Source organism: Pimephales promelas, chromosome 1 (genome assembly GCF_988280905.1).
Source record: "Pimephales promelas chromosome 1, fPimPro1.hap1.1, whole genome shotgun sequence".
NCBI lineage: Eukaryota > Metazoa > Chordata > Actinopteri > Cypriniformes > Leuciscidae > Pimephales > Pimephales promelas.
Genome location: NC_142769.1, coordinates 48318565 through 48333289, shown reverse-complemented (window position 1 = coordinate 48333289; position 14725 = coordinate 48318565). Strand labels below are relative to the sequence as shown.

General features: G+C 39.3%; 1 long non-coding RNA gene across 1 annotated transcript; it reads right to left on the bottom strand.

Moving 5' to 3' along the window:
* Nucleotides 1–669: 669 nt before the first annotated feature.
* Nucleotides 670–3108, bottom strand: LOC148998520 (uncharacterized). Its single transcript, XR_016168465.1, has 3 exons — nucleotides 2047–3108; nucleotides 1827–1862; nucleotides 670–1147 (listed from the first exon to the last, which is right to left on the bottom strand). It is a non-coding gene; the product is annotated as an uncharacterized LOC148998520 (long non-coding RNA).
* Nucleotides 3109–14725: the final 11617 nt, after the last annotated feature.

Genomic DNA, 14725 nt, shown 5'->3' with positions numbered 1-14725 from the left:
ATTTTCTATACAATTGTGTTTTTCAGTCATGTACAGTAACATATTCTAAGACTTTAAAGGAACACTCTGACTTTTTGGGACTTAAGCTTATTCACCATATCCCCCAGAGTCAGATAAGTCCATGTACATACCTTTCTCATCTACGTGTGTGCCGTAACTCTGTCTGACCCACCCACTGCTAGCCTAGCTTAGCACAAAGACTGGTGGTAAATAGCAGTTTACCTAAGTAAACTAAGTCAGTAAGTCAGCAGTCCCGCTTGCATACTAATCCTAATAAGTGTCAAAATAACACCAACATTTTCCTATTTAAATGTTGTGATTTGTAGTCACAGAGTGTTCAAATAACAAAGTCACATGAGACACAGCCATCTTCTAACCGTATACACACTGGATACTATATTCTCAGAAGGTGAAGCACTTCTTCTATGCAGTGATTTTCTCACAGCACCTGAGAAGCCCCGTGGTGAGGAGCAGAGAGTTCGCTCAGAGTGTTGCGCTAATCACTCTGACCAAGTAGAAGTGATTCACCTTCTGAGAATATAGTTCCCTGTATGTATACGGTTTTGAAGATGGCTGTGTCTCATATGACCTTGTTATTTGTACGCACAGTGACTATAAAAAACACAACATAGGAAATGTTGGTGTTATTTTGTCATTTATTAAGATTAGTATGCTAGCTGGATCTGTTTACCTCCAGTCTTTGTGCTAAGCTAGGCTAACAGTGGGTGCGTCTGACTGTTACGGCACGCACAGAGATGAGAAGGGTATGTGTGGACTTATTTAACTCTGGGGGATATGGTGAATAAGCCAAACTCCCAAAAAGTCCAAACAGAGTTATAAACAACAACGTCTGTCATACTTTTAGGCCAGTAAGCTTGATTTTGGAGGGCATGTTTTTGTTAACATCCTCCAAAGGTGTATTTTAGTTTATTTGGATAGCTTAGTTCCAAGGCATAAATAATGCCCATAAGGTATAGGTGCAAGCATGTGCTACACTGGGAATTCCAAAAAGGACCTCTGATCCCTCGATGGCTATTCCAGCTTGCTTCTCGAGACCTCCATCCCTGGTTTTGGTGACCACGAACATGTTGAGTACAAATGAAGTGATTTCCTCTTGGATGGCTGCAGAATCGTCGTCATCACAAAACTGTGAAATATACAAGAGAGAATTTAACCTACTTTTTGTTTGCTAATGTGTAGAATGCATACAGCTCTTTGCTCTAAACAGAAATCTTGGTGGGATTACGTGCTGTGGTAGTTTTGTTCTATATACTTATGTACATTTGTGCAAGCATGTGCTCGAAGAATGTGCAGTGTGGTGTAGGTCTATGTATTTTATAATGTTAACTTCAAAGAATACTAATAGTAATTTAAAAATGTGGTAGCATTGGATCTGGACGGGAAGGATAACTCTGATAGTTGGAAGTGGCGTGTTGTGATTCTGCCTTCTCACACAGTGACACAGGGAGTGTCGCAATTTCGGTTTCTACTAAAGAAAAGGACAAAAATAGTAACGCACAGTAACTTGGATAAGTAAATTTAATCTGATTACGTTTTTGGAAATAGTAGCGCATTATTGCTTGTGACTGACAAAAGTGTTCAGATTTCAGTTACTTATCCAAGTTACTGTGCATTACTATTTTTGTCATTTTTTTTTTTTGTAGAAATGCCAGCATCACTGGTCATGAGTAAGTGTGTCACATGTACTGTATTGAAGAACACTAAAACTTTCTATAAACAGGACAACAGGAATTTTGCCATTTGACATTATAACTATACCCCCAGTTTTCTCACTACAATAAACCAATTTAGAGAAATTTACAAACCTTTATCCAGTGTAGCCTACTTGTCAGGAGGATCACCTGGTAAGGACACAGTGTTATAGTTAACTGACCAATGCAAAAAACCAAAAACATGGCAAAAAATTGTAACTACAACTATAGCCTAATTAAAAATAGTTTAACATTTTACTCTCTCCACAACACTGCAATTAGTTGACCTGCTCATCAGTAAGCAAATTTTCTTCAGTTTCGGTTTAATTGTTACTTTGGGTTTGTTTTCCCTCGGAGCTCCGATGGGGAAGCGTGCAGTGAACCGCGTCATTCTGAAGGCGGGACTATGGTCACGAGATGATTGACGGCTGAAAAACCCCAATGAGCGCTCTAACCATAAAGTATAAAAAACACCTTACACAACCATGAAGAAAAACAGAGCGCGCAAACTAAATCAATATTTCTAAAATTGCGCCCACGTTTGGAGTTATTCGCGGATGCTGTCAATTCCATCTATGTGAACACAAATAAATTATAAGGATATTATAATGGTTATCTGCACTATTTGACAAAAGAAAAAAAAAAGAAAGAAAGACAGAAAGTCATTGCAACTCAGTTTTGTCATAAATAGTGGCCAAATATCCAAGCTGGAATCTTAAATCTTTCTAATGTGATAGTCAGTTTTTAGATCAAGTAAAATGATTTAACGAGTTAATTTTAACGCTGGAGCTGTCCGCGATCTTAGGTAATGTCGTCAGACACTTAGAATAGCATGTCAGTGGCAAAACAAGCAGGTTTTGTGGATGTAAAAGAACGCAATTACCCATATAACGTACGATTTGCCTAGGCCTAACGTTAATTCTTTCGCATCTACACACTGAAGCGGTCTAAGCCTGGCCAATTTAAAAGATTGTTGTTCCCATCAGTCACTTAAACACAAATACATATTTTTTTAAAGAATAAAATTAGGCCCAGGTTGGGGGAAAAAAACGATTGATGTTACCCTAATTTATTCATGGCTGCTCTAAAAATCCACGTGCTTGCACTAACATTACATTATTTTATTGCTGGATTATAACGCTGGCTTTAAATTACACTAGAACAAACCATTCTATGGCCACTTGCAAAGTTTCAATTAATGTTAGACTACACGTAAAGCAACATAAAGCAATCCCAGCGTTGCCACATGGTAATTAACAGAAAATCCACGTACGACAAAGCAATCTTCAAATTACATTTAAAGCCTAATTTTTGTACAACAATTGGAACACTGTAAAGAATGTACAAACCCAAGTAACCTTAATTGTTAGCCTACTTTTCTAACTTTATTCTTACCTTGAGTTAAGTCTCCACGTGTAGGCTTCCTCTTCGTTTGAAATGCAAGGGGTTTCCAGACCAAAAAACAGGAAGGGGAGTAATTTTTTGCACTGAGTAAATTAAACAAGGTATTGTTTGTTGAGTGCATGTGCCTAAAAAGATTGGCTGAGATTACTTAGATTAATTTTGTAAGGTAAAAATATGCACATTGTCTTGTGTTTTGAACAAATGAAGATAAATTCAAAACCAGATATATTATGTAAAGATATAAACGTAACATTTTATTGTTAATATTACACATTTTAACTACGTAACATTTACATGCACTCAGAATCATTTTTTTCAGTGTAGACCCTAGAGCTGAGATATCGAAATTCAAAATTTCGACCCGAAAAAAAAACGACAGTGTTACCCCTTTCGTTTTTTTCCGTTTTTGGGCGAAAAATTAAGTTTCTCCAATCTTCTCAAAACTCTGGATTATGATAGAGGGCTGTGAGACTTTGACCTGAGTGCAAAAATGGAGGCTCTAGACCCTTCCAGAGCTGAGATATCGAAATTCAAAATTTCGACCCGAAAAAAAAACGACAGTGTTACCCCTTTCGTTTTTTTCCGTTTTTGGGCGAAAAATTAAGTTTCTCCAATCTTCTCAAAACTCTGGATTCTGATAGAGGGCTGTGAGACTTTGACCTGAGTGCAAAAATGGAGGCTCTAGACCCTTCCAGAGCTAAGATATCGAAATTCAAAATTTCGACCCGAAAAAAAAAACGACAGTGTTACCCCTTTCGTTTTTATCCGTTTTTGGGCGAAAAATTAATTTTCTCCAATCTTCTCAAAACTCTGGATTCTGATAGAGGGCTGTGAGACTTTGACCTGAGTGCAAAAAGGGAGGCTCTAGACCCTTCCAGAGCTGAGATATCGAAATTCAAAATTTCGACCCGAAAAAAAAACGACAGTGTTACCCCTTTCGTTTTTTTCCGTTTTTGGGCGAAAAATTAAGTTTCTCCAATCTTCTCAAAACTCTGGATACTGATAGAGGGCTGTGAGACTTTGACCTGAGTGCAAAAATGGAGGCTCTAGACCCTTCCAGAGCTAAGATATCAAAATTTAAAATTTCGACCCGAAAAAAAAAACGACAGTGTTACCCCTTTCGTTTTTTTCCGTTTTTGGGCGAAAAATTAAGTTTCTCCAATCTTCTCAAAACTCTGGATTCTGATAGAGGGCCGCGAGACTTTGACCTGAGTGCAAAAATGGAGGCTCTAGACCCTTCTAGAGCTGAGATATCGAAATTCAAAATTTCGACCCGAAAAAAAAACGACAGTGTTACCCCTTTCGTTTTTTTCCGTTTTTGGGCGAAAAATTAAGTTTCTCCAATCTTCTCAAAACTCTGGATTATGATAGAGGGCTGTGAGACTTTGACCTGAGTGCAAAAATGGAGGCTCTAGACCCTTCCAGAGCTGAGATATCGAAATTCAAAATTTCGACCCGAAAAAAAAACGACAGTGTTACCCCTTTCGTTTTTTTCCGTTTTTGGGCGAAAAATTAAGTTTCTCCAATCTTCTCAAAACTCTGGATTCTGATAGAGGGCTGTGAGACTTTGACCTGAGTGCAAAAATGGAGGCTCTAGACCCTTCCAGAGCTAAGATATCGAAATTCAAAATTTCGACCTGAAAAAAAAAACGACAGTGTTACCCCTTTCGTTTTTATCGGTTTTTGGGCGAAAAATTAATTTTCTCCAATCTTCTCAAAACTCTGGATTCTGATAGAGGGCCACGAGACTTTGACCTGAGTGCAAAAATGGAGGCTCTAGACCCTTCCAGAGCTGAGATATCGAAATTCAAAATTTCGACCCGAAAAAAAAAAACGACAGTGTTACCCCTTTCGTTTTTTTTCGTTTTTGGGCGAAAAATTAAGTTTCTCCAATCTTCTCAAAACTCTGGATTCTGATAGAGGGCTGTGAGACTTTGACCTGAGTGCAAAAATGGAGGCTCTAGACCCTTCCAGAGCTAAGATATCGAAATTCAAAATTTCGACCTGAAAAAAAAAACGACAGTGTTACCCCTTTCGTTTTTATCCGTTTTTGGGCGAAAAATTAATTTTCTCCAATCTTCTCAAAACTCTGGATTCTGATAGAGGGCTGTGAGACTTTGACCTGAGTGCAAAAATGGAGGCTCTAGACCCTTCCAGAGCTGAGATATCGAAATTCAAAATTTCGACCCGAAAAAAAAACGACAGTGTTACCCCTTTCGTTTTTTTCCGTTTTTGGGCGAAAAATTAAGTTTCTCCAATCTTCTCAAAACTCTGGATACTGATAGAGGGCTGTGAGACTTTGACCTGAGTGCAAAAATGGAGGCTCTAGACCCTTCCAGAGCTAAGATATCAAAATTTAAAATTTCGACCCGAAAAAAAAAACGACAGTGTTACCCCTTTCGTTTTTTTTCCGTTTTTGGGCGAAAAATTAAGTTTCTCCAATCTTCTCAAAACTCTGGATTCTGATAGAGGGCCGCGAGACTTTGACCTGAGTGCAAAAATGGAGGCTCTAGACCCTTCTAGAGCTGAGATATCGAAATTCAAAATTTCGACCCGAAAAAAAAACGACAGTGTTACCCCTTTCTTTTTTTTCGGTTTTTGGGCGAAAAATTAAGTTTCTCCAATCTTCTCAAAACTCTGGATTATGATAGAGGGCTGTGAGACTTTGACCTGAGTGCAAAAATGGAGGCTCTAGACCCTTCCAGAGCTGAGATATCGAAATTCAAAATTTCGACCCGAAAAAAAAACGACAGTGTTACCCCTTTCGTTTTTTTCCGTTTTTGGGCGAAAAATTAAGTTTCTCCAATCTTCTCAAAACTCTGGATTCTGATAGAGGGCTGTGAGACTTTGACCTGAGTGCAAAAATGGAGGCTCTAGACCCTTCCAGAGCTGAGATATCGAAATTCAAAATTTCGACCCGAAAAAAACACGACAGTGTTACCCCTTTCGTTTTTTTCCGTTTTTGGGCGAAAAATTAAGTTTCTCCAATCTTCTCAAAACTCTGGATTATGATAGAGGGCTGTGAGACTTTGACCTGAGTGCAAAAATGGAGGCTCTAGACCCTTCCAGAGCTGAGATATCGAAATTCAAAATTTCGACCCGAAAAAAAAACGACAGTGTTACTTACCCCTTTCGTTTTTTTCCGTTTTTGGGTGAAAAATTAAGTTTCTCCAATCTTCTCAAAACTCTGGATTCTGATAGAGGGCCACAAGACTTTGACCTGAGTGCAAAAATGGAGGCTCTAGACCCTTCCAGAGCTGAGATATCGAAATTCAAAATTTCGACCCGAAAAAAAAACGACAGTGTTACCCCTTTCGTTTTTTTCGTTTTCGGCCGAAAAATTAAGTTTCTCCAATCTTCTCAAAACTCTGGATTATGATAGAGGGCCACAAGACTTTGACCTGAGTGCAAAAATGGAGGCTCTAGACCCTTCCAGAGCTGAGATATAAAAATTCAAAATTTCGACCCGAAAAAAAAACGACAGTGTTACCCCTTTCGTTTTTTTCCGTTTTTGGGTGAAAAATTAAGTTTCTCCAATCTTCTCAAAACTCTGGATTATGATAGAGGGCTGTGAGACTTTGACCTGAGTGCAAAAATGGAGGCTCTAGACCCTTCCAGAGCTGAGATATAAAAATTCAAAATTTCGACCCGAAAAAAAACGACAGTGTTACCCCTTTCGTTTTTTTCCGTTTTTGGCCGAAAAATTAAGTTTCTCCAATCTTCTCAAAACTCTGGATTCTGATAGAGGGCCACGAGACTTTGACCTGAGTGCAAAAATGGAGGCTCTAGACCCTTCCAGAGCTGAGATATCGAAATTCAAAATTTCGACCCGAAAAAAAAAACGACAGTGTTACCCCTTTCGTTTTTTTTCGTTTTCGGCCGAAAAATTAAGTTTCTCCAATCTTCTCAAAACTCTGGATTATGATAGAGGGCTGTGAGACTTTGACCTGAGTGCAAAAATGGAGGCTCTAGACCCTTCCAGAGCTGAGATATCGAAATTCAAAATTTCGACCCGAAAAAAAAACGACAGTGTTACTTACCCCTTTCGTTTTTTTCCGTTTTTGGGCGAAAAATTAAGTTTCTCATATCTTCTCAAAACTCTGGATTCTGATAGAGGGCCACAAGACTTTGACCTGAGTGCAAAAATGGAGGCTCTAGACCCTTCCAGAGCTGAGATATCGAAATTCAAAATTTCGACCCGAAAAAAAAACGATAGTGTTACCCCTTTCGTTTTTTTCGTTTTCGGCCGAAAAATTAAGTTTCTCCAATCTTCTCAAAACTCTGGATTATGATAGAGGGCCACAAGACTTTGACCTGAGTGCAAAAATGGAGGCTCTAGACCCTTCCAGAGCTGAGATATCGAAATTAAAAATTTCGACCCGAAAAAAAAACGACAGTGTTACCCCTTTCGTTTTTTTTTCGTTTTCGGCCGAAAAATTAAGTTTCTCCAATCTTCTCAAAACTCTGGATTCTGATAGAGGGCCGCGAGACTTTGACCTGAGTGCAAAAATGGAGGCTCTAGACCCTTCTAGAGCTGAGATATCGAAATTCAAAATTTCGACCCGAAAAAAAAACGACAGTGTTACCCCTTTCGTTTTTTTCCGTTTTTGGGCGAAAAATTAAGTTTCTCCAATCTTCTCAAAACTCTGGATTATGATAGAGGGCTGTGAGACTTTGACCTGAGTGCAAAAATGGAGGCTCTAGACCCTTCCAGAGCTGAGATATCGAAATTCAAAATTTCGACCCGAAAAAAAAACGACAGTGTTACCCCTTTCGTTTTTTTCCGTTTTTGGGCGAAAAATTAAGTTTCTCCAATCTTCTCAAAACTCTGGATTCTGATAGAGGGCTGTGAGACTTTGACCTGAGTGCAAAAATGGAGGTTTTAGACCCTTCCAGAGCTAAGATATCGAAATTCAAAATTTCGACCCGAAAAAAAAAACGACAGTGTTACCCCTTTCGTTTTTATCCGTTTTTGGGCGAAAAATTAATTTTCTCCAATCTTCTCAAAACTCTGGATTCTGATAGAGGGCTGTGAGACTTTGACCTGAGTGCAAAAAGGGAGGCTCTAGACCCTTCCAGAGCTGAGATATCGAAATTCAAAATTTCGACCCGAAAAAAAAACGACAGTGTTACCCCTTTCGTTTTTTTCCGTTTTTGGGCGAAAAATTAAGTTTCTCCAATCTTCTCAAAACTCTGGATACTGATAGAGGGCTGTGAGACTTTGACCTGAGTGCAAAAATGGAGGCTCTAGACCCTTCCAGAGCTAAGATATCAAAATTTAAAATTTCGACCCGAAAAAAAAAACGACAGTGTTACCCCTTTCGTTTTTTTCCGTTTTTGGGCGAAAAATTAAGTTTCTCCAATCTTCTCAAAACTCTGGATTCTGATAGAGGGCCGCGAGACTTTGACCTGAGTGCAAAAATGGAGGCTCTAGACCCTTCTAGAGCTGAGATATCGAAATTCAAAATTTCGACCCGAAAAAAAAACGACAGTGTTACCCCTTTCGTTTTTTTCCGTTTTTGGGCGAAAAATTAAGTTTCTCCAATCTTCTCAAAACTCTGGATTATGATAGAGGGCTGTGAGACTTTGACCTGAGTGCAAAAATGGAGGCTCTAGACCCTTCCAGAGCTGAGATATCGAAATTCAAAATTTCGACCCGAAAAAAAAACGACAGTGTTACCCCTTTCGTTTTTTTCCGTTTTTGGGCGAAAAATTAAGTTTCTCCAATCTTCTCAAAACTCTGGATTCTGATAGAGGGCTGTGAGACTTTGACCTGAGTGCAAAAATGGAGGCTCTAGACCCTTCCAGAGCTAAGATATCGAAATTCAAAATTTCGACCTGAAAAAAAAAACGACAGTGTTACCCCTTTCGTTTTTATCGGTTTTTGGGCGAAAAATTAATTTTCTCCAATCTTCTCAAAACTCTGGATTCTGATAGAGGGCCACGAGACTTTGACCTGAGTGCAAAAATGGAGGCTCTAGACCCTTCCAGAGCTGAGATATCGAAATTCAAAATTTCGACCCGAAAAAAAAACGACAGTGTTACCCCTTTCGTTTTTTTCCGTTTTTGGGCGAAAAATTAAGTTTCTCCAATCTTCTCAAAACTCTGGATTATGATAGAGGGCTGTGAGACTTTGACCTGAGTGCAAAAATGGAGGCTCTAGACCCTTCTAGAGCTGAGATATCGAAATTCAAAATTTCGACCCGAAAAAAAAACGACAGTGTTACCCCTTTCGTTTTTTTCCGTTTTTGGGCGAAAAATTAAGTTTCTCCAATCTTCTCAAAACTCTGGATTATGATAGAGGGCTGTGAGACTTTGACCTGAGTGCAAAAATGGAGGCTCTAGACCCTTCCAGAGCTGAGATATCGAAATTCAAAATTTCGACCCGAAAAAAAAACGACAGTGTTACCCCTTTCGTTTTTTTCCGTTTTTGGGCGAAAAATTAAGTTTCTCCAATCTTCTCAAAACTCTGGATTCTGATAGAGGGCTGTGAGACTTTGACCTGAGTGCAAAAATGGAGGCTCTAGACCCTTCCAGAGCTAAGATATCGAAATTCAAAATTTCGACCTGAAAAAAAAAACGACAGTGTTACCCCTTTCGTTTTTATCGGTTTTTGGGCGAAAAATTAATTTTCTCCAATCTTCTCAAAACTCTGGATTCTGATAGAGGGCCACGAGACTTTGACCTGAGTGCAAAAATGGAGGCTCTAGACCCTTCCAGAGCTGAGATATCGAAATTCAAAATTTCGACCCGAAAAAAAAAAAACGACAGTGTTACCCCTTTCGTTTTTTTTCGTTTTTGGGCGAAAAATTAAGTTTCTCCAATCTTCTCAAAACTCTGGATTCTGATAGAGGGCTGTGAGACTTTGACCTGAGTGCAAAAATGGAGGCTCTAGACCCTTCCAGAGCTAAGATATCGAAATTCAAAATTTCGACCTGAAAAAAAAAACGACAGTGTTACCCCTTTCGTTTTTATCCGTTTTTGGGCGAAAAATTAATTTTCTCCAATCTTCTCAAAACTCTGGATTCTGATAGAGGGCTGTGAGACTTTGACCTGAGTGCAAAAATGGAGGCTCTAGACCCTTCCAGAGCTGAGATATCGAAATTCAAAATTTCGACCCGAAAAAAAAAACGACAGTGTTACCCCTTTCGTTTTTTTCCGTTTTTGGGCGAAAAATTAAGTTTCTCCAATCTTCTCAAAACTCTGGATTCTGATAGAGGGCCACGAGACTTTGACCTGAGTGCAAAAATGGAGGCTCTAGACCCTTCCAGAGCTGAGATATCGAAATTCAAAATTTCGACCCGAAAAAAACACGACAGTGTTACCCCTTTCGTTTTTTTCCGTTTTTGGGCGAAAAATTAAGTTTCTCCAATCTTCTCAAAACTCTGGATTATGATAGAGGGCTGTGAGACTTTGACCTGAGTGCAAAAATGGAGGCTCTAGACCCTTCCAGAGCTGAGATATCGAAATTCAAAATTTCGACCCGAAAAAAAAAACGACAGTGTTACCCCTTTCGTTTTTTTCCGTTTTTGGGTGAAAAATTAAGTTTCTCCAATCTTCTCAAAACTCTGGATTCTGATAGAGGGCCACGAGACTTTGACCTGAGTGCAAAAATGGAGGCTCTAGACCCTTCCAGAGCTGAGATATCGAAATTCAAAATTTCGACCCGAAAAAAAAACGACAGTGTTACTTACCCCTTTCGTTTTTTTCCGTTTTTGGGTGAAAAATTAAGTTTCTCCAATCTTCTCAAAACTCTGGATTCTGATAGAGGGCCACAAGACTTTGACCTGAGTGCAAAAATGGAGGCTCTAGACCCTTCCAGAGCTGAGATATCGAAATTAAAAATTTCGACCCGAAAAAAAAACGACAGTGTTACCCCTTTGGTTTTTTTCGTTTTCGGCCGAAAAATTAAGTTTCTCCAATCTTCTCAAAACTCTGGATTATGATAGAGGGCCACAAGACTTTGACCTGAGTGCAAAAATGGAGGCTCTAGACCCTTCCAGAGCTGAGATATCGAAATTAAAAATTTCGACCCGAAAAAAAAACGACAGTGTTACCCCTTTCGTTTTTTTTTTCGTTTTCGGCCGAAAAATTAAGTTTCTCCAATCTTCTCAAAACTCTGGATTATGATAGAGGGCTGTGAGACTTTGACCTGAGTGCAAAAATGGAGGCTCTAGACCCTTCCAGAGCTGAGATATAAAAATTCAAAATTTCGACCCGAAAAAAAAACGACAGTGTTACCCCTTTCGTTTTTTTCCGTTTTTGGGTGAAAAATTAAGTTTCTCCAATCTTCTCAAAACTCTGGATTATGATAGAGGGCTGTGAGACTTTGACCTGAGTGCAAAAATGGAGGCTCTAGACCCTTCCAGAGCTGAGATATAAAAATTCAAAATTTCGACCCGAAAAAAAACGACAGTGTTACCCCTTTCGCTTTTTTCCGTTTTTGGGCGAAAAATTAAGTTTCTCCAATCTTCTCAAAACTCTGGATTCTGATAGAGGGCCACGAGACTTTGACCTGAGTGCAAAAATGGAGGCTCTAGACCCTTCCAGAGCTGAGATATCGAAATTCAAAATTTCGACCCGAAAAAAAAACGACAGTGTTACCCCTTTCGTTTTTTTTCGTTTTCGGCCGAAAAATTAAGTTTCTCCAATCTTCTCAAAACTCTGGATTATGATAGAGGGCTGTGAGACTTTGACCTGAGTGCAAAAATGGAGGCTCTAGACCCTTCCAGAGCTGAGATATAAAAATTCAAAATTTCGACCCGAAAAAAAAAACGACAGTGTTACCCCTTTCGTTTTTTTCCGTTTTTGGGCGAAAAATTAAGTTTCTCCAATCTTCTCAAAACTCTGGATTATGATAGAGGTTCACGAGACTTTGACCTGAGTGCAAAAATGGAGGCTCTAGACCCTTCCAGAGCTGAGATATCGAAATTCAAAATTTCGACCCGAAAAAAAAAACGACAGTGTTACCCCTTTCGTTTTTTTTCGTTTTCGGCCGAAAAATTAAGTTTCTCCAATCTTCTCAAAACTCTGGATTATGATAGAGGGCTGTGAGACTTTGACCTGAGTGCAAAAATGGAGGCTCTAGACCCTTCCAGAGCTGAGATATAAAAATTCAAAATTTCGACCCGAAAAAAAACGACAGTGTTACCCCTTTCGTTTTTTTCCGTTTTTGGGTGAAAAATTAAGTTTCTCCAATCTTCTCAAAACTCTGGATTCTGATAGAGGGCCACGAGACTTTGACCTGAGTGCAAAAATGGAGGCTCTAGACCCTTCCAGAGCTGAGATATCGAAATTCAAAATTTCGACCCGAAAAAAAAACGACAGTGTTACTTACCCCTTTCGTTTTTTTCCGTTTTTGGGCGAAAAATTAAGTTTCTCCAATCTTCTCAAAACTCTGGATTCTGATAGAGGGCCACAAGACTTTGACCTGAGTGCAAAAATGGAGGCTCTAGACCCTTCCAGAGCTGAGATATCGAAATTCAAAATTTCGACCCGAAAAAAAAACGACAGTGTTACCCCTTTCGTTTTTTTCGTTTTCGGCCGAAAAATTAAGTTTCTCCAATCTTCTCAAAACTCTGGATTATGATAGAGGGCCACAAGACTTTGACCTGAGTGCAAAAATGGAGGCTCTAGACCCTTCCAGAGCTGAGATATCGAAATTCAAAATTTCGACCCGAAAAAAAAAAACGACAGTGTTACCCCTTTCGTTTTTTTTCGTTTTCGGCCGAAAAATTAAGTTTCTCCAATCTTCTCAAAACTCTGGATTATGATAGAGGGCTGTGAGACTTTGACCTGAGTGCAAAAATGGAGGCTCTAGACCCTTCCAGAGCTGAGATATAAAAATTCAAAATTTCGACCCGAAAAAAAACGACAGTGTTACCCCTTTCGTTTTTTTCCGTTTTTGGGTGAAAAATTAAGTTTCTCCAATCTTATCAAAACTCTGGATTCTGATAGAGGGCCACAAGACTTTGACCTGAGTGCAAAAATGGAGGCTCTAGACCCTTCCAGAGCTGAGATATCGAAATTCAAAATTTCGACCCGAAAAAAAAACGACAGTGTTACCCCTTTCGTTTTTTTTCGTTTTCGGCCGAAAAATTAAGTTTCTCCAATCTTCTCAAAACTCTGGATTATGATAGAGGGCTGTGAGACTTTGACCTGAGTGCAAAAATGGAGGCTCTAGACCCTTCCAGAGCTGAGATATCGAAATTCAAAATTTCGACCCGAAAAAAAAACGACAGTGTTACCCCTTTCGTTTTTTTCCGTTTTTGGGCGAAAAATTAAGTTTCTCCAATCTTCTCAAAACTCTGGATACTGATAGAGGGCTGTGAGACTTTGACCTGAGTGCAAAAATGGAGGCTCTAGACCCTTCCAGAGCTAAGATATCAAAATTTAAAATTTCGACCCGAAAAAAAAAACGACAGTGTTACCCCTTTCGTTTTTTTCCGTTTTTGGGCGAAAAATTAAGTTTCTCCAATCTTCTCAAAACTCTGGATTCTGATAGAGGGCCGCGAGACTTTGACCTGAGTGCAAAAATGGAGGCTCTAGACCCTTCTAGAGCTGAGATATCGAAATTCAAAATTTCGTCCCGAAAAAAAAACGACAGTGTTACCCCTTTCGTTTTTTTCCGTTTTTGGCCGAAAAATTAAGTTTCTCCAATCTTCTCAAAACTCTGGATTCTGATAGAGGGCTGTGAGACTTTGACCTGAGTGCAAAAGTGGAGGCTCTAGACCCTTCCAGAGCTGAGATATCAAAATTAAAAATTTCGACCCGAAAAAAACACGACAGTGTTACCCCTTTCGTTTTTTTCCGTTTTTGGGCGAAAAATTAAGTTTCTCCAATCTTCTCAAAACTCTGGATTCTGATAGAGGGCCACGAGACTTTGACCTGAGTGCAAAAATGGAGGCTCTAGACCCTTCCAGAGCTGAGATATCGAAATTCAAAATTTCGACCCGAAAAAAACGACAGTGTTACCCCTTTCGTTTTTTTCCGTTTTTGGGCGAAAAATTAAGTTTCTCCAATCTTCTCAAAACTCTGGATTCTGATAGAGGGCTGTGAGACTTTGACCTGAGTGCAAAAATGGAGGCTCTAGACCCTTCCAGAGCTGAGATATCGAAATTCAAAATTTCGACCCGAAAAAAAAACGACAGTGTTACCCCTTTCGTTTTTTTCCGCTTTTGGGCGAAAAATTAAGTTTCTCCAATCTTCTCAAAACTCTGGATACTGATAGAGGGCTGTGAGACTTTGACCTGAGTGCAAAAATGGAGGCTTTAGACCCTTCCAGAGCTAAGATATCAAAATTTAAAATTTCGACCCGAAAAAAAAAACGACAGTGTTACCCCTTTCGTTTTTTTCCGTTTTTGGGCGAAAAATTAAGTTTCTCCAATCTTCTCAAAACTCTGGATTCTGATAGAGGGCCGCGAGACTTTGACCTGAGTGCAAAAATGGAGGCTCTAGACCCTTCTAGAGCTGAGATATCGAAATTCAAAATTTCGACCCGAAAAAAAAACGACAGTGTTACCCCTTTCGTTTTTTTCCGTTTTTGGGCGAAAAATTAAGTTTCTCCAATCTTCTCAAAACTCTGGATTCTGATAGAGGGCTGTGAGACT